This window comes from Hyperoodon ampullatus, assembly GCF_949752795.1.
Source record: "Hyperoodon ampullatus genome assembly, chromosome: 7".
NCBI lineage: Eukaryota > Metazoa > Chordata > Mammalia > Artiodactyla > Ziphiidae > Hyperoodon > Hyperoodon ampullatus.
The window spans coordinates 94837029-94861126 of record NC_136920.1 but is presented as its reverse complement, the minus strand read 5'-3'; positions in this window follow the sequence as shown (position 1 = coordinate 94861126).

The following is a 24098-nucleotide window of genomic DNA, read 5'->3' as shown; positions in this document are numbered from 1 at the left end:
GATTATCCTCCCATTTGTGGGTCACCTGCCTGGAGGTGTGGGTATTGACTATACTGCATCTCCACCTCTCTGCCCATCTCACTGTGGTTCTTTATATCTTTAGCTGTGGAAAATCGTTTCTGCTAGTCTTTGGGTCCTTCTCATTGATAGTTGTTCTGTAAATACTTGCAATTTTGGTGTACTTGTGAGAGGAGGTGAACTCAGGCCATCGTGGCCATCCCCCCACCCCCAAAATTAGTCTAAGCTCCTTTAAATGGCTTACAAAGATGTTCTCTCCTGCTGAGTCTTATCCACTTTCCAGGAGGAGACTTCCCCCTGTCACTGGGCCGTGACTGCTATATGTCTTAGTCATCCTTGCAACCTCAGTTCCTAGTGCAGAGCAGAGACCTGTGCCACGTTCTCTAAGAGGATGCTCAGTCACGTGGCATACATCACTTGCAACCCAAAGAGTCCAGACTCGTACACCCTCTATTCCTTAGAGGAGAGTATTTGGGAAAGTGCCCTGGTCCCCAGGAGTTCTCTTTATGTTGGAAATGACAGGAAACCTGTCCCAACTTGGCTTAAGCAAGAGAGAGAATTTGTTGGCCCACTAGCTGAACAATCCAGGCGTATGTCAACTTCAGGTGAGGCTGTGCCCAGGGTTCTACTTAATAGGGACCCAGTTTCTCTTTCCCTTACTCAGTGCCTCTTCTTCTGTGTAGGCTCCATTCTCAGATAAACATTCTCATCGTGGCCCCCAAATGACAGTTAGCAGATTCCAGGGAATCTCTTTCCTAGAGGACCAGTGACTTCCTGCTCCAGACTTGTTGACTTTGAATGGAGTAATGCCTATCACCAGACGCAAGGGACTTCTTAGGGTCCATGTCTTGGTTCAAGCCGATCAGCCTCTCCCCTCACCCCTTACCTCTGGGAATAGAATGGCCATCAACTCCAGGAAAAAGCTCACAGATGGAGAATGGGGGAGGAGAAAATTGAAAGACAGTTACCAAAGCAGGGGAGAAAGGTGCTGGGCAACCAAAAAATGAGAAAACTCCTTACACTTGGACTTGACAGTAGATAATAGGAATGTTGGAACGGCAAGCCCAGCCACCACATCTCAGTGGGACCATCTCAGGGTACAGAGGTCGGCAGGAGAGTTCTGGTCCAGGGAGTGCTGGCCCGGGATAACTCCTGGCGTGTGTGCTTTGAGTGGGCATGGAGAGTACAGCTGTAATAGCACAGATGGGGCAAACTTCAAGGTAGTTGGAAAAATGGATGTTTAATTAGTTCACACATTCATTTATTCACCAGTATTTAAAAGATCCACCATGCTACACACTAACAAACAAACCAGTAGTTACTAGTGTTCCTGTCCTGGCTCTGCTGATAGCTTGTTGTGTGAACTTAGTCAAATCATTTCCCCTCTGGGCCTTAGCTTCCTCATCTGTAGAGTGAGGGTATTGGATTTGTGTAAATGGTTCATATACTTTGGGGACCAAACAGACAGAAACTGTTGAATGAGGGAAGCAGGCAGTATGTACAGTAGAGCAAGGTGGGGCTTGTGGCTAAGTGGACAGTGCAACCTATTCCCAGCTCCAGTCAGTTGTCACTAAGAGAAAGTGCCAGGGAAATATTGCCAGGTCTTCGGGGTTCTTTTCCCCAAGAAAAATGAAAAAACTCTATTTTTACATAAAATCTGATTTTTACATGTTAATATCCAAATCAAAATTTTAAATAACTGCAGAGGCCAAACAAAACGTGTCTGAGGACCATGTGCTTCTTCGGACTAGATGGTCCATAAGGTCCTCTGGCTTAGTCTCTGGTGCCCCTGACAAAGGGAGATAGGTGGTAGGGAAAAGGTGGTAGTATTTCTAACTGTGGCTGAAAAAGAACAAACAATCAAAATGCTAGGTTAATAGATACATGCAGAACTAGGATAAGTTGGCAACAGTCTCTTCTTTCCATACATTCTGGAAGCTATCTCTGTACTCCTCCTTCCTTTCACATACCCTAATATGCTGTCTAGTCTTCATTCAGCTGAACAAATCTATGTCTATGTGATTGGACACTTCTAGGGATAGTGCTGAAGGAAGGACCTCCTAAAAAGGGAAGCTACTTCACCTTCATCCATCCATCCATCCATCCATCCATCCACATATCCATCCATCCATGCAACCATTGGTTTTCAAATTGTTGAGTGTCAGTTTATGTTTCATACCATGCTAGGTACCAGGGACCCTTTATTCAGTTGATGGCCCCGGTTAAACCCTGGGGAGAAAGATAATTTTTTCTTTTTTTTTCTGCCATGCTGTATGGCATGTGGGACCTTAGTTCCCTGACCAGGAATGGAACCCGTGCCCCCTGCATTGGGAACGTGGAGTCTTAACCACTGGATTGCCAGGGAAGTCCTAAAGATACTTTTTTCTATGGTACATCAACAGAGCTCTTTTGTTAATTCCCTAGATGTCTCTCAATCAGGAGCTAAGCACTCACAGAAACATTCAGGGCATAAGCTCCTTATCTAAAGACTCAATGATTTAAGGACCCTTCCTGCTTGCAACTCCTCCTTAATAAATATATTGTAAAGGCAAATTCTCTACTCTTCTTTGGGCTTCCAGAAAGGTTAGTAGATGGGAGTGGGGCCCACAGAGAATATGCTCTACCTGGCAAATAGGGTGTTTTGAAGGCTGATTTTAGAGCTGCAAGCACCGAGTTGATATGCCAACCCCTCCTTCTATTTATCCTATTAAGCAATTAACTGAATAAGGAGATTCTGAAAGTCACAGACTGCTTTTTCTCTGTTCCTCGATTTGTGGTTGTTTTCTTTCCCCTGACAGTCTCAGGAGACTGAGCCAGGGTCTCCATGTTACAAGTACATCTTGTATATTTAATCTGGAGCCCTTAGTCAACTTGGGGGCAGTGTAGAGGCTGCAAGGGAAGCACAGAATTAAAACCACATCCTGGGGTAATGAGATCTCTATGTAGCCTCGCTTACTTCTTTTCCCACTCCCAGACTTTGCTCCTTTGCCCTCCTTTTTTGGAAAGAAACACATCTCTGCTTGCCTAGTGGAAGTCTGTGGAAAATCCAGTTCATAATCCACAGTAACCTTGTTGACAGACACCCGCCCCCCAGTGGGAGAGCTGCCTGGTGAGAACATGTTCATTTACGATCACGTTTGGGTGACTGCAGGCTTGCTCGTCAGGCAGAGTGCAGTTGAGCAGGAAGGAAAGATGGGACGATCTTCCTACCAATGGAGAACCTGGAGGGAACAGGGCATCTGCCTCCACCTCTGGGGGTGTGGAATGGAAGAAGACTCTGAGTGACGTGACCCTTGGGAGATCTCCTGGTGGGGAAAGCCGGGAAGCAGATCTGAATGCCGGGAGACTTTCTATACAGGGTCTGGCTGACTCAGAATAAATTCAAGTCCCAGTTCTCCAGGGTTAGCAGTGTAGAGCAAAACTTCACTTCCAGGTCACGAATGGATTCTGAAGTCTCAAATTTCCCCCGGGATTCTGCTTCCTTTGGCTCTGTCACTAAAGATCTCCGTGGCCACTCCCGTTGGCTTTAGGTGGCTGGTCCAGCCTGAGCTGGAACCGGGATCATTGCCTCAGTTTCCCTAAACACAGCCGAGTCAAGATTGGGGTATTTAACAAAGCATTGCACAAGCTTCAGGGATGATGAAGGGGAAATAAACACAGAAAGTAACATGAAACCAAGCCCTGTGCCAGCTGGAGCATCTCCCTGCCCCGCCCAGGGCTCTATCCTGACCTTTCACATGTGACAGGGGTCACCGTTTCCCACCTTCTCTGTCCTGGGACATAGCCTTACCTTGGGGGACACAAAGGATAACTTCCTAGGACAACGTCAAATAAACTCCTATAAGAGATAAACACAGACAGTAGCAGGAAGCTTGATTCGTGACCCTCCTTCAGCTGTTTTCCTGGACTTTGGGGTGTTCTCTTTGGCAGCAGCATAAGGTCATGTGGCCCTCCGTGAGAACAAGGTCCCCACTGTTGCATCTTGGTGGATTCTTTTTTTACTCTTTTATTTCTCAAATTGTTCAGAAACCAGACTATTTATTGGGCCCCCCACTGGAGACACCTATTTATTGGGGCTCCCACCAGAGACACACCGTTGGAATCAAGATACAAATGTAACGGAGAAAACCCCCAAGCCATCCAAATGAGCTTAACTCATTAGCTTATTATGTTTCTTGGCAGGTCCTTGCTCGAGGCTTCCTTCCTGGATTTGTCTTCTCCATAAATCATGGTAAGGTTGGGGGTACTGAGGAAGCCTGGCTCACCCCCAGCGCTCCTGGGTGAGGGCAGAGCAGAGCTCCCAGCAGTTCAGCTGTGGAGCCAGTTTCCCCAGGGAGTAAGACAGGTCATGGTCTTTCTCTTTGGGCTTCTTGGAATCCTGTGATCACAGGAGAGGGCTGGGGTGAGGGCTGCTGGCCTCTGGATCTCCCCTTACGCTGAGGATAAGTGATGTGGCTGTGATCAATGGCTACCTGGTTAGGCCTCCTGACCGGTGGCTTGATCTCTGCTTCTGTGGGGGGGTCTTATTCATTTTCTCAAGTTCAGCTCTCACTCCTGGGAAGCATTATATAGGCTACCGGGGATGCAGCACTGAGAAGCCCAGACTGGACTCCTCCTTTGTGAAACTTACATCCCACTGGGGGAGCAGACATCCAGTTACCCAGTAAGTGTCTTGAGGTTCAATCCCCATAGTTTTGTGCTAAATGGGTTCCAAATAGTCCAATTATAAAATGAGAGACCACGCTCCTGTGAAGTTAATGAAAAGTGTATTATCTGGTTGGGCATGTTGATAATGGGGGAGGCTACGCAACGTGGATGGGGCTGTACGGGAAATCTCTGCACCTTCTATTCAATGTTGCTATGAACCTAAAGCTGCTCTAAAAAAATGTTTATTAAAAAATTTCAAATGAAAAAAAGAATTCCAAGTGAATAAACAACAAGGTCCTATTGTATAGCACCAGGAACTATATTCAATACAGTAATAAGTACATAGTAATAGTAATATTCAATATTACTAATTGAGTATAGTAATATTCAATATAGTAATAAACCATAATGGAAAAGAAAAAATATTCTGGTTTGGGAACACGGTTTCTTAGCATCATCAAGAAAAGGAGACCTTGGGTAGCTATAGTCACTGTCCTAAAAGAATTTCTGCATAAAATAAATTTTAAAATGTAGTAAGTACCTTTGCTATGCCTCTAAAAATTCTGAGCTATGGCACTGCTCTCAGCGAGGCAGCCCAATCCAGAGCTTTAATAGATGCCCTGTATGAAATAATTTTAAAAGACATATTAAATGATTTTCATAGTCAAATGTCATAGTATAAGAATACTTTGAAATGGATACATTTTTAGTTTGGGGACTGATTTTTGTTTTGCAAGCGGAAATAAAGCAAACATTGAATTTAAAAAGTGGATTATTTTCCTGGCACAAAAAGTAAAGACAGTTCAAATTACACTACGCATAACTAAACTGACACTGACGTGAGAAAGTCCCGAATGGTCACAGGCTGTGCTTCCTGGACATCCTGTCCCTGCCCCCAAAGACGTGAACTTGAGTATTTCCTTGTTCACCAGCAGCTGATGGTGGGGGGTAGCTGGAAGGCACGAGGAAAGCCCCAACTGTGCTCTGTCTGAATGAATGTTATGGCAGGATTTTCCTGTGATTCAAGCTCTATGATAAATGATCCCAGGGTCTGAGACAGAATAGCAGAGGGCCCTGGGTGAAGAGGACCCCTAGGGAAGCTTCTCCCAGGGGCGGATGTTTGTGCAAGAGGGATGTATGGAAGGAGTTCGAGATTGGAATGAGGGGTAGGTGGGCTGCAGGGCTGTGGGCGGAGGAAGGAGACGGTGCTCATGGGAATCCCAGAGCAGACCAGAGGCAGCGGTCCTGAGACCTTGGCTTGGGGAGCCCAGCACCCAGGCCAGGCCTGTTCTCCAGTGAAAGCCGGCGTCTGCATCTGGCTGCTTCTCTTCAGGTACCAACTGCAGTGTTCATCGTCTGTTTGCTGCATTGTTCTGACTTTGGCCCATCCTGACCTCTTTCCACCTCCCCCTCAACCCCAGGAAGTAGGTTCTGCTCTCATTCCCATTTTACTGCAAGGAGACTGAGACACAGCTTAGGTGAGCTGCCCAAGGTCACACAGAGGGTCAAACTCAGGCATTCTGTCTCAGAGCTGTGCTCTTAACCAGGGCCACCTGAAAGTGCACCTCACTGGGGCACCGCCTCACGGCTCCTGTCCCCCTGCCTCCAGCCCTGCCAGGGCTGGCCTTGTGGGAGTGTCTCCACCTCCCTCACCTTTGTGGCCCCTGCTGGGACATCAGCATGTGCCCAGGCCTGGCGGGCTGCTGCTGGGAGGCACAGGAGGGGAAGGCTTAGTGAGTGCAGCCGCTCACCACCCCTCCTTTGCCCCCAGGGGCCTATGGAGCGTGTATGCGAGCTGCAGGGCAGGGGCCTTCCTGAGACTTCTCACCCATGCTGGGCTCTGATCTCCACCATCCTTATCACTGAGCACCAACTCTGTGCCAGACTCTGGGCTAATGCTTTCATTTCAAGATGACCCTGTGAGCAGGATACAGGTTCCAGCTATGGCTTTTCTGACCTTAGGGTGACAAGGGGTATTTGTTGCTTGGATACCCAGAGATCGGGGTTTGGGGATGCAGAGACATCAAGGCAGCTTTAGCAATGGCCTTTCTGCTGTCCCTGCTTCTCTCTGCATCCATTCCCCTCTCTGCCAGCCAGACTGCTCCACTCACTTAGATTTCTGCTTCCCTGTAAGTCCTGTGGCATGAAGCCCACTGTGGCAGCCTCAGCCCTCACATTACGTGGTCTTTTTTTTTTTTTTTTACATCTTTATTGGAGTATAATTGCTTTACAGTGGCGTGTTAGTTTCTGCTTTATAACAAAGCGAATCAGTTATACATATACATATGTTCCCATATCTCCTCCCTCTTGCGTCTCCCTCCCTCCCACCTCCCCATCCCACCCCTCTAGGTGGTCACAAAGCACCGAGCTGATCTCCCTGTGCTATGCGGCTGCTTCCCACTAGCTAGTTATTTTACGTTTGGTAGTGTATATACGTCCATGCCACTCTCTCACTTCGTCCCAGCTTACCCTTCCCCCTCCCCATATCCTCAAGTCCATTCTCTAGTAGGTCTGTGTCTTTATTCCCATCTTACCCCTAGGTTCTTCATGACATTTTTTTTTCTTAGATTCCATATATATGTGTTAGCATACGGTATTTGTCTTTCTCTTTCTGACTTACTTCACTCTGTATGACAGACTCTAGGTCCATCCACCTCACTACAAATAACTCAATTTCGTTTCTTTTTATGGCTGAGTAATATTCCATTGTATATATGTGCCACATCTTCTTTATCCGTTCATCCGATGATGGACACTTAGGTTGCTTCCATCTCCTGGCTATTGTAAATAGAGCTGCAATGAACATTTTGGTACATGACTCTTTTTGAATTATGGTTTTCTCAGGGTATATGCCCAGTAGTGGGATTGCTGGGTCATATGGGAGTTCTGTTTGTAGTTTTTTAAGGAACCTCCATACTGTTCTCCATAGTGGCTGTACCAATTCACATTCCCACCAGCAGTGCAAGAGTGTTCCCTTTTCTCCACACCCTCTCCAGCATTTATTGTTTCTAGATATTTTGATGGTGGCCTTTTTTGTTTTTTGATGTGGACCATTTTTAAAGTCTTTATTGAATTTGTTACATGATTGCTTCTGTTTTTTTCTTTTCTTTTTTTTAATTTGCAGTATGTGGGCCTCTCACTGTTGTGGCCTCTCCCGTTGCAGAGCACAGGCTCCGGACGTGCAGGCTCAGCGGCCATGGCTCATGGGCCCAGCCACTCCGCGGCATGTGGGATCTTCCTGGACTGGGGCACGAACCCATGTCCCCTGCATCGGCAGGCGGACTCCCAATCACTGCGCCACCAGGGAAGCCCTAAGCGAGTATATCTTAAAAGTTCCCATCACAGGAAAAAAAATTTGTAATTATGTGTGGTAATTGTTGTTAACTAGACTTATTGTGATCATTTCACAGTATATACAAATATTGAATCATCACATTGCATACCCCAAACTAATATAAAGTTAGATGTCAATTATAGCTCAATAATTACAAAAGACGATTAACAAATTTGGGGGATGTAATGTACAGCATGGTGATTATAGCTAATACTGTATCATATACTTGAGTGTGGCTAAGAGAGTAAATCTGAAATGTTCTCACCACAAACAAGAAATGGTAATCATGTGACAGGAAGGCGTGTTAGCTAAGCTATGGTGGTCATCATCTTGTCATATATAAGTGTATCAAATCAACATGTTGTACACCTTAAACTTACACACTGTTCTATGTAAATTATATCTCAAGAAAGCTGAAAAAATAAAAGAAAAACCAAAACCCAAACAAACGAAAAACCGTCTCCATTTTACAGATGGGGAAACTGATACTTAGAGCAAGTGAGTTATTCAGGGTCCCCCAGCTGGTCAGTGCAGGCGCCAGGATTTGCAGGCCTCCTCTGGACTCTGACTCTGGAGCCCACACCATCAGTCACAACTACACCACATCTTTAGAACTTCAGCTGAGGTGGGAGGTTGGGGGAAGGGGAGTGGTGGGGTGGGTTGGGGTCATGGCACTCATAACATTGGGAGTTCAAGCAAGTCTTCCCAGATGGAGTGACACCTAAGGCTTTGTTACTCCTGGAGGAGGTAAGTTAAGCAGCTTAAAATGTGTGGGAGGAATTGTATGGGGATGGGTGTGGGGAGGGGAAGGGTGTTCCAGGCAAGGGAAACAGCATGTGTAAAGGCCTGGAGCACCTACTCTGTATCCCACCTGCTTGGTGCCAGGTGAGGAGATGGAACACTTACCTTCTAGGCCTGTGAGCATCTCAAGGACAAGGACTGTGCTGACTTGCCTGTGCCTTCCCAGCACCCAGCCTAGTGTCCAACACAGAGCAGGGCTCAAGAATAATTCTGGACCAGGGAACTTTAAGGGGAGGTGCTCGGTGACAGGGAAGAGGGACCAAGCTGGGAAACTGCCTCACCCCTTCCTGGCAGCACCTTCCCTCGTGCCTTGGTGACATAGCAGGAAGACGGGCCCTTCCCACAGGCCCTAGTTTGGACATGGTGTCCGAATGTCATTCAGCCAGTGGCTCCTAACATTTCTGAGGCCGCATATGCCTTTGAATGGTTTGGGAAAGCATTTCCTGCAGAAAGGGCACCTGCTGCACCCACGCGGCTCGACCTGGAGGCCCTCCCCCTTGAGGCCCACCTGGGAGGCTCCCCCTAGTGGAGTCTAGACCCTCTTCCTCCCACCCCTGCCTGGCCCTTCTCCCTCCTGACTCTCTGACACCTGCTGGGTTAGGTGATCCAGCCCAATCTGGGAAAACTCCTGACCAGTTTCTGCCTCTCCCCTCTCTCTCTCCCTCCCTCCCTCCCTCCTACCCACAGCTGGGCCTGAAACAGCCTGCTCCCAGCCTAGGCAGTCCAGCCTGTCCCGCATCCTATTTCAGGCTCCTAGACCTTGAACCTGAGGGGCTGCCATGATGCCAGAGGCCTCCAGTCCCCTGGGTCCCTCCCATCAGCCAGCTTTGCTCTACCCTGGCCCCTCCCTGTCTCTTCTGGTTCTGCCAGTGGCCTGGGGAAATCCAGAGTGGCCAGGATCTCCAGTGGGAATGGCCCCCATTCCTGCCCAGGGCTCAACCAGCCCTGCCTTCCTCCCTCCCGCCCTCCCCTTTTCTGTACTGACTGTGCAACCTTCCAGCCATCCTGTCCAGCCTCCTCCATCAACTCCTTCCACAAGAGTTTTTTTTTTTTTTTTTAGCGTCATTAGAACTTCTGTTTTCTCCTCAATCGTCTCCTGTCTTCATTTTCCTTTCTAGTCTGCTTGGATGACATTATTTCTATCATTCTCCTGCTAACTCTAAATTCCCTTACCAGTTTGCCCCTTTGTTGGTCCTGCTGAGCCAAACCCCAGCCCTGGATGGCTGCGGGGCAGAATCACTCCAGCAAGGCGTCTGTTGTTTCTCCATGCGTGTGTTTCCCTCCCCCGCCACTTGTGCTCCAAAATCCCCTTCCATCCCTCACTTGCTGGGCTGTTTTCCAGTTCCCCAGAGATGAGGGGAAGAGAGATGATGGTGACTGAAGGAGAGCCAGGGGCAGGAGTGGGGAGCGGAGGAGGAAGGGGACCGAAGTACTCAGCATTACTCAGCAGTACTCCTGCGTGACCCCTCCCCTCAAGGCCTTGGCTGCCCCTGTGGACATCCTCGGCTGGCCCACTGGGGCCGGGGGCTTGGCTGCCCTACGGGGCTGGATGCAGGAGAACAGGCCTTCGCCCCTTGCTCCCTCAGCCCGAAGGAAGGTAGACTGAACCGAGCCGGTGGGAGGATTCCTGCCACACAGGGCAGGGCTGGACGGCCCTGCACACCCAGCTGCCCTCTGTCCTGCACTGGTTTGAGGGCTGCGCCTTGGAGCAGCCGGGGCCCTCTCCTTCACCATCGCATCAGGGCTTTCACCAGGGTGTGTACTCCTGCTTAGAAGCCCCACTATGTGTCTCTATAGTGTCGATTTCAAACATCCAACTCTTTCCCCCTCCCCCCTGGGCTCAGGGCAGCGGAGAGCCACCATCTACTCGGTTTCCAGTTTCCAAAGTTCCAGTACGGAGCCTCCTCGCACCTGCAGCCACCCTCCCTGAGAGCCCTCTGCCCACCTCCCCTCCCCCTTCAGGGACTTGGATTATTGATGGACATTTTTCTTGCCTGTATCTTCACCCTGTCTCCTCCTGGCTTCTTCCTCCAGCATTTAAATATCCGCAGACTTTCTCTATCTTAAAAATATTCTGAATCTTTCTTTCCCCGTTTCTACATCACAGACAAATTTCTTGAAAGAGTGGTCCTTAGTGACACCTCCCTTTCTTCATCTCTCTACCCTCTGAGACCAACTCTCATCTTGTGCAGCTCTTCTGTGGCCGAGATGACCGATGGATGGTCCCCATGTCACCAAACCGAATATACCCCTGAATATACCCTCTCGAATATCCTCTTGTCCTTTCTACATCTCAGCAGTTTCGTAACAGCTGACTCTTTCCTTCCTCTTGAAACATTCTCTTTCCTCTGGGTCCAGGGCACAGACTTCTCTGGGTTTTTCCTTTGTCGTCCTGTGCTTGTCCAGTGGGCCATGGATTCTGTAGTTCCTCCAGATGTGGTCCCGGCCCACGGCCCCACCCACATATCTCCCAGTGATGTCTTCTATTCCCACAGCGTCAGTTCTCCTCTGTCGAGTGAGAACCCCAGCCAAGACTTGAGCATGCCAGGTATGCCATACAGTCACCTGCCTGCCTTGGGTATCTCACAGGGGCCTCATACCCAGGGTGTGCAAAAGCCAATCTCTGATTTTCTTCCCCAACCTGTTCCCTCAGAAATCACCTCTAGTACCTCCCCTTCCTCTCGCCCCGCATTCCATGCATCGCCAGGGTCTCACATTACCACAGCCGCCCTCTTCCCCCCCACCCCCACTGTCCCTGCCTTGTCCGCATCCACCCCCTCCCTTCTCACCTGGCACTCTCTCCCTTGGTACTGCCCCACCCCATCTCAACTTCCCCTAATCCACTTCTTTTTTTTTTTTTTTTTTTTAGTACATTTATTTTCTTTATTTACTTTTGGCTGCGTTGGGTCTTCGTTGCCGCTCATGGGCTTTCTCTAGTTGTGGTGCGCAGGATTCTCACTGCGGTGGCCTCTCTGTTGCGGAGCACGGCCTCTAGGCGCGTGGGCTTCAGTAGTTGTGGCACGTGGGCTCAGTAGTTGTGGCTCACGGGCTCTAGAGCGCAGGCTCAGTAGTTGTGGCGCGCAGGCTTAGTTGCTCCGCGGCATGTGGGATCTTCCCGGACCAGGGCTCGAACCCGTGTCCCATGCATTGGCAGGCGGATTCTTAACCACTGTGCCACCAGGGAAGTCCCCCCCGATCCACTTCTGATCACACCTCTCCCTGTTGAAAACCCATCAAAGGCCTCCCAGGGCTCTTAGGAAATAATGCAAACCCCTATATGACCTCTAAGGCCCGCCCTTCCCTGGATGCTCTGCATTCCAGCCCCTGACTGGTTTCACTCCCCTGAACTCAGCGCCCCACCTTGAACACTTCATCTGCCTGGTCTGCCATCCTCCACCACCTCCGCCAGGAGCTGGTCAGTGAGCACCCCTGAGCGGGGCATACTGCACAGGCGCGGAGGAAGCAAGAGGCAAGGGCCCGGGAGCTGTCCTTGGCGAGCTCCTCACCTGACGGGAGGGATGGGACAGGCCAGAGACCCAGGAGCGAGGGCGAGACGCACGCACAAACCTTCACGGGGGGCCTGCGTTGTGGGAACACCAGGTAAGGGCTCAGTGACTTTGCTTAGGCCAATCCCAAGACATCACCCAATGTCACTGTAATCATCATTGTCATCAGCAGCAGCATGCTCACAGCTACTCTTTATTGAACACCAGCTCTGTGCCCTGCCCTGCCACAGGTGTTTTATACACATTACTCATCAGCCCTCCCTGCTGCCCTGACACTCAGCAAGGGTGATGACGTCACCTCTTTGGGATCTGTTTTGGGCTGAATTGTGTCCCCCTAAAATTCATAGGTTGAGGTCCTCACCCCCAGGACCTCAGAATGTGACTGTATTTGGTGACAGGGCCTTTAAAGAGGCGATCAAGGTGAACCTTGAGGACATTATGGTAAATGAAATCAGCCAGACACAGGAAGACAAATATTACATGATTCCACTTACGTGAAGTACTTAGAATAGTCAAATTGAGAGACAGAAAGAAGAATAGTCGTTATTAGGGCCTGTGTAAGGGAGCAGTGGGGAGTTAGTGTACATGAGTACAGAATTTCAGTTCGGGAAGATGATGAAAAGTTCCGGAGATGGATATGGTAATGGTTGCACAACAGTGTGAATGTACTTAATGTCACTAAATGTACACTTAGAATTGGCTAAAATGGTAAATTTTATGTATATTTTACCACAATAAAAAGCGTTAATCATAAAATTAAAGATCCATAAACTGGGCTTCAAAATTAAAAAAAAAAAGAGGTGATCAAGGTAAAACTATGACTGGTGCTCCTCTAAGAGGAGGAGGTCAGGACACAGAGGGAAGTTAGAGGGAGCAGACAGCCATCTGCAAGCCAAGGAGAGAGGCAGCGGAAAAAACCAGCCCTGCCGACAGCTTGCTCTGGGACTGCTAGCCTCCAGAACTGTGAGAAAATAAATCTCTGTTGTGCAAGCCTCCCAGTCTGTGGTACTTTTTGTGGTAGCCAAGCAAACTAATACAGGATTGGAGAGCTGGGAGAGACCTCAGAAGTCATCTCATGATCTAACCATTTCTTTTTACTGAAGTGGAGATGAGGTCTGGGAGGGAAAGCCCAAGGCCACAAACAAGTCACAGAGGGACTCCCAGCCCAAGGCCGGCTTCTCAGACTGGGGGACCCTAGGACTGAGGCGCTGGGGCAAGACGAGGCTGGGGGAGTGTGGGTGGGGGAGCTTTTGGAGGAGGGAGAGGGCGCCCCCTACTGGGGCAGAGAGGGAGCAGTGTGCTCAGGTGAGCAGGAGGCCCAGACTGTAGTCTGAGGATGTGTGCCAGGGTGTGTGTTTTGCGTATGTGTGTGCACATGCGTGCGTGCACACGTGTGCTGGTGGCTTGGAGACGGAAGGCAGGGAACACATCGTCTCCTCCCTGCCAGGAACACATTGGGAAGAGGAAAGGTGACAGCTAGGAGCCCGAGAGGTGCCTCAGCAGTTTCCTGGCCCAGGAGGGCTGGCCGAGGGCGTAGGGACCCGCGGGTGGAGGGGGAGAGGGGAAGGGAGCAGGCTGGCTGCAGGAAGAGGGATGGCGCTTGACCCTCCCCAGTCGCCCTAATGGAAGTTGTTTCAAGAACGTGAGAGGATTCCGCTCACTAGGAGGAAGACATGACCAAGAGTCAGCTCTGTCCAGAGCCATGCTGAGCTACCCCAGGAGGCGGGGAAGGGGCAGAATTCATTCAACAGACAGTTACTCAGCTCCAGGCTCGGGCAGGCTCACGGGGGCTGGGATCCAGCAGTGACCAACACAGATGCGGTCCGACCCCGCTCAGAGCTCACCCTCTGCTGGACGGCAGGCACTGAGAGCATAATCACGGCGTGGAGAGCACGTTAGCGTCCTGACGGATGCTAAGGAGAGGGTCAGAGGGCTCTTCAAGCATGAACCCAGGGGGGCTTCAGGACGGGCTTCAGGGCAGAAAGGAGGAGGAGGCATTTGCGCCAGAGGGAGTGGTCCGTGGCGGGGGAGGGCTGCCTGGCTGGAGGGAGTGAGGCGTGTCGATGGACAGGTGGAGAGGGAGGCTGGTCATCAGGACAGTTCAGACCCCGGTGAGGACCTTGAACTTTGCCCTGAGAGCACTTCAAAGCACTGGATGGGTTTAGGCAGGGGAATGACACGAGTCCATCCGTATATATTGAAGCTTGGAGTTGGTGGCGGGGTGGAGGTGAAGGATGACGGTGGCAAGGCCCAGGGAGATGGGATGGGTCGGAGAGCAGTGCCTGGACTCACGTAGGGCAGAGTCTACTGGAAGTTGACTGGGTTGGGAGTGGTGGAGGCTGGCTGAGGGGAGCTGTGCCCGGGTCACCCACTGCGTGAAGACCTGGAGTCACCGTTGGGCACGTAGAATGTTAGGTCCCTGAAGATATCCAGGAGGAGATCAGGAGAAGGCAGGTGGATGGACTGATCTGGAACCCGGGAGAAAAATCTCGGCAAAAGACTTAACTTGAGAACTAAGTCTAGGTCACAGGAATGAATGTGAACACTCGGGAAATATGTACAAAGTAGAAGAGAAGAGGCCTGAGATGCAGCTTTGAGAAATACACACACCTACAGGATAGTCACTGGAAGAGGAGCGTCTCTGAGTTTCCTTGTCTGTAAAATGGGTACGATAATGCAAGTTGACGTAAGGACTAGGTGAGATGAAATAAATATATAAAGTGTTTGACACAGTGTTGGTGCTCATTGATGGATCTTGTATGTGTAGCATGTTTCCACAGTGGCCTCCTTCCTGGGTCACGTTGGTTTATTAACTTCTCTTCAAGAGAAGTGAGCAGAGGCCTGGACTTCCTCGCTGATGACTGTCCTCCACCGGACATTAGGTTCTATTAATGCAGCCCAAGGTTGCACTTGTGATTTTAGCACTGCTGTCTGCTGGTAAGCGTGGGCTCAGACCTCTGTATCTTTGTCAGGGATGCTTTGAATCTAAGAGCCTACAAGGGAAGATGTAAAGGAGGGGACCAGGTCCTGTGGCAGGAGCCAAGGGCAGGCCTCAGACCTAGCATCTGCTCATGTCCTTTACAGAAAGGGCGGGGAAATTGGCCGGCATCCCCAGGCTCCCTTCTATGCTCTGGGCTTTCCGGGCAGGTGTCAGGAAAGGGGGAACGAGGATGGTGATGGGGAATGTGGAGGGAAGGGGCAGGTTTGAGGAGATGTTGGGATGAGGAGGGGTCTTCAGGCTAGGGTGTGGATGCTCTGGGTTCCCTCATCCAAGTCTCTTATACCTTCAGTGAGCCTGTCTGCTGCTTTGTCTTTGTCTTTGTCTTTGTCTGCTGCTTCTGATGGAGGGAGTCTGCCTTTGTCTTTGGGGAGCTGGGCGCCCGGCTGAGGGGCAGTGGCTGGAGCAACACTGCCCCCTCATGGCTTGCTCTGAAAGTGCGGTCACTGGACCCATCCCACAGCTGGGAGCTGCCTTCCAGCACCCCACCCAACCTCTTCTGGCGTCCACAGGCTGGCTCTGGATCAGCTGATCAGCTGACTTTGTAGTCCTTGGCTGTCTTTGGCAGCCTGTCCTGTGTACCTAGGGGTATCGCTTTGTTTCTGGCTTATGTTAGCTGTCGCTGCTTGGTATATCTCTGTCCTGCTGCCTTGGGCTGCCTGTCCCTGTGTCTGTAATTAGCACCTCCTGCCTCTCTTCCCGTCAGTCTCTGCCCGGGTCTCTGTTTCTGCATCTTCTTCTGTCTCTGACTTGCTCCCTGCCCCCCTCCACTGTCCCTGTGTCCTGGAGCTGGGGTCACAGCCGCCCTCCCCCCAGAGTTGGACTGATTCTTGAGAAGACTGGTCTTTTTAGCTTTTTCCACGATGAGTCAGGAACTCCTTGAGGGATGAGGGCTGAGACCCCGCCCAGCAGCGGCCTCAGAGAGGATGTGGGAGGTCAGAGGAGTCTTGGGCTGGGCTGAAGACTGTGACAAGAGACTTTCCCAAATATGCTCATGGGGCCAGCAGGAGTCTGGGCGCATTCCTGCCATGTCTAGGAGGCCACCAATGTGGAGCGGGGCTGTTCTGGCTGCTGCCTCTGTGCAGACCCTTCCCACTCTCCTCAATCCTCACCACGCTTTCTGTTGTCTCAGGGCCTTTGCCCAAACTGTTTCTCCTTGAAACGGTCTTTCCCCCAAGGCCTTAGAAAGCACTCCCTTTAGGAAGTCCTCCTGGATCCACAGTGTCTGTGATGGGGCCCTCCTCTGTGCCCGGGCAGCATCCTCTATACTTGGTTTAATGTTACCTGGTTGCAGTTCCGCCTCCCTGACTTTTGTGTCTGTTCTGGGGAGGGGTGGCTGGGAGCTTTCATGTGCATAGGCAGGGAAGCAGCAAGTGCTGGACACAGGGAGGGGTGGGGGGCACCTGGATGACCCCCATGGTAACACCCTCCCCCCAACCCCCGCTTGTTCTGCCTGCTTCTGTCCTGTTCTTTCTTCCCCCAGGTTTCTTGATATCTTTGTGCCAGAGGCCCTAGAAGTTCCGGGAAAATCCTTCTGGCCTCTGGCCCAGGAACAGGCTCCGAGGAGGCGGCGGGGAAGGGCTGCCTGCTGTCATCTGTCTGTTGAATCCTCTGAGTTGGCAGCACAGGGGTTGGAGGCCACCTGTGGGCAGCCTGGGACTGGGATAGAGGGGGGAGTAGGGGGCCCGGGGGCACTGGTAGCCTGAGTCCTCTTTGGGGGAGTGGCCGTGTCTCAGCGTGGTTGTGTGGCATGGGCACGCTGGAGGGAGAGCCTTCCCGGATACTCACCTTGGTTATGGGTCTGCCAACAGCTTGGAGCTGTCCCTGGGACCACAGACCTCCCTAGTACCATGCGAGAGGGTCAAGGTCCAGCGCTCCCCCAGAGAGCTCCTAAATCTATTCCAGAAAAGGGAAAAGGAAACACTCAGAGGGTGACCTCTGGGGCATGGAGGATGAGGGGTCCACCCCCCTTCCCCCCTTTATTTTCTATGGGCCACCTGGACCTCCTTTGAAGTCTGAGGCCTGCGGTTGCCCGGCTGTGTGACCCTGAGTGATGGGGCTGGGAGGCTGGGAGACTCATTGAGAAGTGATGGGGCCATTATGGATGATGAGGGGCTGTGGTGGGGAGGTGGGGGGAATGCTGGCTGGGGTCTCAGGAGCTGACGGTGAATCCACCGGTGGAATCTAGCCCGGGACCCCTTGGATCGCAGACCTGAGGCCACTCACTGCGTTGGCACCAAGGGTTGGCTCCAGAGCTGAGGCTGGAAGCCCAGGGCTGGGGCAGGACAGGGCTGGCGGCTGCATCTGAGTCCCAGAACAGAATCCTGGTTCACCCAGAGGAGATGGAATGAGGAGAGGCATGGGCTGTGGACTCAGGAGTGCAGTTCAGGTCCCAGCTGGCGACAAAGGCCCTGTCCCTGTCCTCTCTGGGCCTCGGGCTCCTCATCTGCGAGGAATGAGGAAGCCAATTCCCGTGGGGCACTGTGAACGGATGTGTGAATGTGCCTGCTCGCGGCAGTGCCGAGGGGTCCCCTCCCTCCTCCTTCCACTGGCTCTTTGTCCCCCAGGTTGTTCTGGCGCTTTCCAGCTGGATGGACAAACACTGTGGGAGGGCACCCCCCACACCCCAGCTGCCGCAGCCCAAGGAAACCAGAGACAGTGCTCAGTCCCACCCCTCCCTGTGTCCGTGAGTCCCAGACAGGCTCACCGACCCACGCTGCCCCATGTAGCCACCATGTGCCGCCCACATGGCATGTGATCTCCTCCACCTGTAGCGGCCACCTGGGTGCCAAGACTTTTGACTTGGTGACAGAAGCAGCTCCCCACCTTCCATGAAGCTGGGCAGGGGTAGCCCCTGCGGAGCCCACGGCACAGGGTGTGGGCTGTTGTCCCCTGGAGCCACGTCGACTGGACAGTCGGGTGAAGTGTCTGTCTGTGCCTGTGGTTGGGTGAGACCCGCATTCCCAGCTCCCGAAGGCCCAGGAGGGCAGGCGTCTCAGAAGCTCTCCCACCTTCCACCCTGGCCCTCACGTCCCACCATTGACAGTCACCCCGTTGGGATGAGCACTGGCTTCACCTTTTTTTTTTTTTTTTAAATAAATGTATTTATTTATTTGTTTATTTTTGGCTGCGTTGGGTCTTTGTTGCTGCGCGTGGATATTCTCTAGTTGCGGCGAGTGGGGGCTACTCTTCGTTGTGGTGCAGGGGCTTCTCATTGCGGTGGCTTCTCTTGTTGTGGAGCACGGGCTCTAGGCACACGGGCTTCAGTAGTTGTGGCACGTGGGCTCTAGAGCGCAGGCTCAGTAGTTGTGGTACATGGGCTTAGTTGCTCCGTGGCCTGTGGGATCTTCCCGGACCAGGGCTCAAACCTGTGTCCCCTGCATTGGCAGGCAGATTCTTAACCACTGTGCCACCAGGGAAGTCCCTACTGGCTTCACCTTAATTCTCATCCTGAAGTGGTGGTCGGATGCCGTCTAGTGCACCCACCCCCTCATTTTATAGATGAGGAGACCAATTCCCAGAGGGCAAGGCACAGCCCATGGGGCCACGGTGGACTGGGGGATGGGGGACGGAGCAATTAATTCAGCAAACACGATGAGCGCTGCCTGTGTGTCAGGTGTGTGCAGGGCTGGGGCTCTGGGTTGAGGAAACCATAGCCTCGCCCTGGAAGGCACACGGCCCAATCAGAACATCACAGGACCCACAGCTGCGGGGGAGGGAAGTGGGAGGAGGAGGCCGGCCTGGACCATGGGTTCCCGCGAGGTGGCCTCTTTCTCAGGTCAGTGGGCTGTATGTAGCACCTGGGGCAAAGGACTTAGACTTTCGTGCCTCCTTCTTATTTGTGTTTAAAAATCTGCTACGAAGTGAAAATAGTAATATATGGAACCTGTGGGGTTGTTGGGAGCTCATATATGAAGTGTTTAGAATTGTGCCTGGTACACAGTAAGTGCTATATAAGTGCTGGGTATTATCACTAGGGCAGCTGCTTCCGTTGCCTTTGGTACCTTTGGTTCCAGTGCATTGATCAGATACCTTCCTGCGCAGGGAAGTGGCTGGAGGGGAACAGTTGTATGGGGGGAGGGGAAGGGGGGTTGGGGGGTGGAGCTGGGAAGGCAGGCAGAGGGAAGGCTGCCGGGGACCCACTGCGCTCTGGCCAGGCCTGGCGTCTGCCTCCAGGGACATGGCAGGGCACAGTTGTCTGGGCTGGGGGGATGCAGGCCCCACAGGGCTCCCTGACCCAGAGCAGGAAAGGAGCCAGGGATAGGGTGGGGGGACACAGCAGTTCTTCCCTTTTTAAATTACAAAAGCATCTATGCTCCATGTTATAAGTCCAAAAAACATAAAATGCATCAAGTAAGCAATGAAAGTTCCCCTCTAAAACCCTTTTGATCCCTTTAACCCTCTTCAACTCCTTTCCCAAAATCCATACCTCAAGATTAAACACCATTAACAATGTAAATCGCATCCTCTCTAGATCTTTTGTACCATTTAATAACCTATGTATACACTTATAAATACCGTTTTTGTTTTTAAGAAAAGAAAAGAAAATCACGTGACATTACACTCATTGTTCTGCAACCTTTCCCCACCTAATGATGCTGCGTCTTAGCATCCTTCCCTGTCACACACACAGGCTCCTCCAGTGTCTTCACTGCTCTAGCGCTTCCGTAGCATGGACGGACCAGAATTTATTTGACCATTTCCCCACTAATGCACATTCGGGCTGTTTCCAATCTTTTACTATTACTAACAAAGCTGCCGCAAACATCCTGTACATACATCTTGTGTCTATGTGCAAGAGTCTCTGAGGCTAGATTCCCTAAGAGGAATGGATCCCAGGGTGAGAGGGATGTGCATTTACAATTGTGAAGGCTCACGGGTGGGCATCTTTAGGGTTTGCTGGTGCAGCACCACCACATGTGTACTTGTGTGTTCGGAGATCAGGAGAGCTGTGTTGTGTGGGGAACATGGTGCCCCTGACCCAGGTCCCCATACTCTCAAGGCTGCTGGGGCTCCCCCCTCCCCACCAGCTCATCCCTCCTGTTCCTCTGCCTCCCTCGCCTGGGCCTCAGTCCCACCCTGCAATCCTACTCAATGTCCAGAGTCCATCCATTTCCCCTCTTGCTTCATTCCTCACCTTCGCTCTTCCTGGAACTGCCCCCCTACTCACTCTCAGCTGATGACCTCACCGCCTGTCTCACTGAGACAGTAGAAGCCACCAGGGGAGAACGTCCAGGGTCGCCCACTACCACACCCAACCGCCTACCTGCTTCAGTGCCCGAGCCCTCTGCCTGTTTCCTGGGGCCAAGGCAGCCCCCCTACTCTGCACAACCGGATCTTTAAAAAACAACAACAGGGCTTCCCTGGTGGTGCAGTGTTTGAGAGTCCGCCTGCCGATGCAGGGGACACGGGTTCATGCCCCGGTCTGGGAGGATCCCACATGCCACAGAGTGGCTAGGCCAGTGAGCCATGGCCGCTGAGCCTGCGCGTCCAGAGCCTGTGCTCCGCAACGGGAGAGGCCACAACAGTGAGAGGCCCGCGTACCACAAACAACAACAACAACAACAACAACAACAACAGCAACAACTATTGTTGAGAAAAAAAATCACAAAGCATAACATTCACCCTTTTAAAGGGTGCAGTTCAATGTTTTTTAGCATATCCACCGAGTTGTGCAACCATCACCACTACCTGATTCACCACTACCTGATTCCAGAACATTTTTATCACCCCCAAATGAAACCCCATACCCATTAGCAATTGCTCCCCATTCTGTCCCCCACTCACCAGTTCCTGGTAGCAGCTAATCTACTTTATGGAAAAGTCTAGTGTCTATGAATTCACCTACTCTGGACTTTTCATATGAATGGCGTCATACAATCTGTGGCTTTTGGTGTCTGTTTTTTTCCACTTAGTGTAAGGTTGTCAAGGTTCATCCATGTTACAGCATGTGTCAGTAGTTCATTCCTTTTTATGACTGAATAATATTCCACTGTATGGATATACCACATTGTGTTTATCCACTCATTAGTTGATGGACATTTGGGTTTCCACTTTTTGGCTATTATGAACATTTATGTACACATTTTTGTGTGGCCGTATGCCTTTATTTCTCTTGGGTGCACGTAGGAGTGGAATTGCTGGGTCATATGGTAACTCCATGTTTAACTTAAAGTTTTTTTTATTGAGATATAATTGACATATAACATTATGTTATATACATACACGTGTACAACACAGTGATTCAATATTTGTATGTATTGTGAAATGATCATCACAAGAAGTCTAGTTAACATCCATCACAAATATTGTTACAAAATTCCTTTTCTTCTGATGAGAACTTTTAAGGTCAACTCTCTTAGCAACTTTCGAATATACGATACAGTATTATTAACTGTAGTCACCCACGTTTAACTTTTTCAGGAACTGCCAGACTGTTTCCAAAGCAGCTGCACCACTTTACATTCCCACCAACAATGTACAAGACTTTCAATTTCTCCACGTTATCGAATTGAATCGGGTCCTGCTGCTCACGGCTTACAAAATCAATACTCACAGATGTTGTTAGAAAATAAAGATGCCTTTAATCAGAATGCCGGCAATCTGGGGAGATGGTGGACACAACGTCCCCCCAAAACCACCTCCAAAGATTCTGCTCTGCCATGAAAGCTTTTAAAGGGAAACAGGGAAGTAATCTAGTTAATCACTGAGACAGGGGGTCAGAGTTGTCGCCATCCCCCACTGTGTGCAGGCTTATGTGAGGATTTGTCGATTCCTCGTGATCTTCCTCTAGATGTTACCTTGTTCGCAAAGCTTGGTCACTCAGTTTGTTCAGGAGTTTGCTGAAGGGGAAGCTAGGGAAGAGATCTGGTCACCAGTTACTTATTCTTCATGTCTACTTCTTCGATCTATGGAAAGAACTGACAAGTTAGACAAGGTACTGTGTGACTTAAAGATCTGAAAGGTGTGCTTGGGCCGGAGATGAGTAGAGCATAGGGGTGACTGGTTTAAAAGTTGGTTACGATATAGTTCCGTTAAAGTGACAAAAAAAGGGGCTTCCTGCTGAGGGCAGTTCCTGAAAAGAGCTGCTTACACGCATCCTCACCGACACTCATTATTGTCTTTTGGGTCTTAGCCGTCATAGGGGGTGTGACGTGGTACCCCATCGGGATGAACAACCGGATCTCATCCCGTCTCACCTGCTGGAGAACAGTGCTCCCACGATTCTCCCTTACGTCTCCTCCAACTGGTTTCTCTCTCTCTCTGCAATCACCCCTGCCAGCATTCAAGGAGGTCCTTGTTCTTTCCCACCTTAAAAAACCCCAAACCAACTCCTCCTCCAGCTACCTTCCCATCTCTCTCCTCCCTTTTACAAAAGAGTCCACAAAATCCACAAAAGAGTGGTTTCAACTTGTCCCCAGTTTCTCTCTTTTCATTCTTTGTTGCACTTGCTCTTTTGGTCTCCATCCATTTCCAGAACTGTTCTTCTCAAGGTCACCGGCGCCCTCTATCTTGTTGAATCCAGTAGAGCCTTCTCAGCCCTGATGGGGATCAGCAACTTTTTGATATGATTGCCCACCCCTTCCTCTCTCTTGACTTGGGTTCCAGGATCCCAGCCTTCTGGTTCCCTCTCTTCACTCCCTCTTCCTCTTAATTTTCCTGCATCTTCCTGACCTCATAAGTCAAGGGTTCCGGGGCTCAGTCCTTGGTCCCTCACTTTTCTTTCTACCCTCTTGGATCTCATCCAGTCTCATGACTTTAATGTCATCCAAGAGCTGATGACTCCAACTGTATCTCCAGGCAGGACCTCGCCTCTGAGCTCCAGACTTATTTATCCAACTGTCCCCTGGACTTCTAATGGGCAACTTTGACTGGACAAGTCCCAAATGAAGCTCCCAGTTCCTCCCGTCAAGCCAGCAAATCCTGCATCTCAGTAAGGGCAACTCCATTCTCTTTGTAGTTTACACCAGAACCTTGGAGTCGAAGATGGCGCCTCTCTTTCTCTCCCACTCCAGAGAATCCTGCCACCCCTCCCACTGCCTCAGCTACCCCCGGGCCAAGCCACCATCACCTCCTATGGGAGGTTTCAGTGGCTTCCTAACTAGTGTTCCCGTTTCCACCCTTGACTCCACACAGGGCCCGGAGAGGTCCTTTAAAAACTCAAGCTGGGTTGTGCCATTCCTCAGCTCAGCACCTGCGATGAAGCCCCATTTTGTGGGGTCAACAGCCTTACAATGGCCTCTGAGCTCCTACGGAATCTGGTCCCACCTCCTACCGCTCTCCCACCCTCCACTTAGTCCTCACTGGCCTCTTCTGTTCCCCAGACACAGCAGGCATGGTGTGGCCTCTGCACTTGTCTGGAATGTTCCTGCCCAGAAATCTACACAGCTTTCTCCTCATCTCCTTCCAGACTGTACTTAAACGTCACTGGCTCAGAGAGGTCATGTCTAATCACTCTATCTAAAATCACCACCACCTGGGCAATCCCTACCTTCTTCTTTTTTTTTTTTTTGCGGTACGCGGGCCTCTCACTGCTGTGGCCTCTCCCGTTGCGGATCACAGGCTCCGGACGTGCAGGCTCAGCGGCCATGGCTCACGGGCCCAGCCGCTCTGCGGCATGTGGGATCTTCCCGGACCGGGGCACGAACCCATGGCTCCTGCATCGGCAGGTGGACTCTCAACCACTGCGCCACCAGGGAAGCTCCCTACCTTCTTCTTGATTTGTTTTTCTCCTAGTGCTCACCCTTCTAGCATGCTGTATATTTACAGCATGCTGTTGGCCTTGTTTATTGTT